Source organism: Alexandromys fortis, unplaced genomic scaffold (genome assembly GCF_014885135.2).
Source record: "Alexandromys fortis isolate MF-2015 unplaced genomic scaffold, M_Fortis_MF-2015_v1.1 scaffold_161, whole genome shotgun sequence".
In the NCBI taxonomy this organism is placed as follows: Eukaryota; Metazoa; Chordata; class Mammalia; order Rodentia; family Cricetidae; genus Alexandromys; species Alexandromys fortis.
Window position 1 is genome coordinate 51,181 of NW_026068073.1, and position 1,736 is coordinate 52,916.

Below are 1,736 nucleotides of genomic sequence, written 5' to 3' on the forward strand. Positions count from 1 at the left end.
TCCCCAACACCCCGGCCGCTTGGCTAGCTCATGCCCGAAATAACAACACACAAACTGTATTCATTTAAGAACTGCTTGGCCCATGAACTCTAGCCCTTACAGGCTAATTCTCGCACCTGGACTAGCCCATTTCTAATGATGTGTGTAAGCACCCCAAGGTGCGCTTACCGGGAAGAGTCTAGCCTATGTCCATTCTGGGTTCGGAGCTGAGGGGAGCTTCATTGCATGCATCTGCCCGGGAGATCGGAGCATGGCGTCTGTACTCCAGAGAGCAGAGTCTCTCCGGGAGCAGAGCAGAGTCTGACCTCACTTCCTCTTCCGCCCAGAATTCTATTCTGTTTATTCCGCCCACCCATCTTTTAACCTATCAGGGCCAGCAGTTTCTTTATTGCTCAGCCAATGAAATCAACAGATTGATATATGACACTCCCACATCATCATTGGGTCCAGGTCTCTTCAGGGTCAGGTTCAGGCCCAGGCCCACACCTTTCTTCATTGTGCCCAGACCTCTTCAGGGTATAGGTATGTCCCACTACCAAACCATTTATTCTTTGGGCCCAGGCCTATTCAGGGTTAGGGTTAGGCCAAGCCCCACATCTTCTCTTCTTTGGGCCAGGGCCACTTCAGCATAAATGTTAGGCCCAGGCCCACATCTTCCTTCAATGTGCCCAGGCCTCTTCAGGGTAAGGGTTAGTCCCAGTTCTACATCTTCTCTTCATTGGGCTCAGGGCACTTCAGCATAAGGGTTAGGCCCAAGCCCACATATTTTCTTGTTGGGCCCAGGTCACTTCATGGTTTTTGACCCAGGCAAATTGCTTTGTTGCATTGGGCCCAGGCCAATTTTGCATGGGGGTTAGGTCCAAGCCCACATTTTTTCTTCATTGGGCAGAAGCCACTTCAGCCTAAGGGTGAGGCCCAGGACAACATCGTCTCTTCTTTGGGCCCAGGCCACTTCAGCGTAAATGTTATGCCGGCAGACATCTTTTCTTCATGGGGCACAGGACACTTCAGGGTAAGGGCTAGGACCAGGCCCACATAATTTTCATTAAGCCCAGGACAATTCCGGGTAACCTTCAGGCGCAGGCCCACAACGTTATTCATTGGGGCCAGGCCTCTTCAGTTTATGGGTCAGGCCCAGGCCCACATCTTTCTTCATTGGGCACAGGCCTCTTCAGTATAAGGGTTAGGCGCAGGCCCGCCTCCTTTTTTCATTGGGCCCAGGCTTCCTCAGTTTTATGGATAGGAACAGGCCCACATCTTTTCTTTATTGGGCCCAGGCCTCTTCATGGTAAGGTTTTAGCCTAGGCCCATATCTTTTCTTCATGGGGCCCAGGCCTCTTCAAGGTAATGGTTTGGCCCAGGCCCACATCTTTTCTTTATTGGGCCCAGGCCTCTTCAGGGTAAGGGTTTAGCCCAGGCCCACACCTTTTTTTCATTGGGCCCAGACCTCTTCAAGATCAGGTTCAAGACCAGGCCCTCACCTTTCTTCATTGGGACCAGGCCTCTTCAGGGTAAGGGTTAGGCCCAGGCCCACACTTCTCTTCTTTGGGCCCAGGCCACTTCAGCATAAATGTTAGGCCCACGCCCACATCTTTTCTTCATTTGGCCCAGGCCACTTCAGGGTAAGGATTAGGCCCAGGCCACATCATTTTCATTACGATCAGGCCAATTCCGGGTAACATTCAGGCCCAGGCCTACATCTTCCTTCATTGGCGCCAGGCCTCTTCAGGTGAATG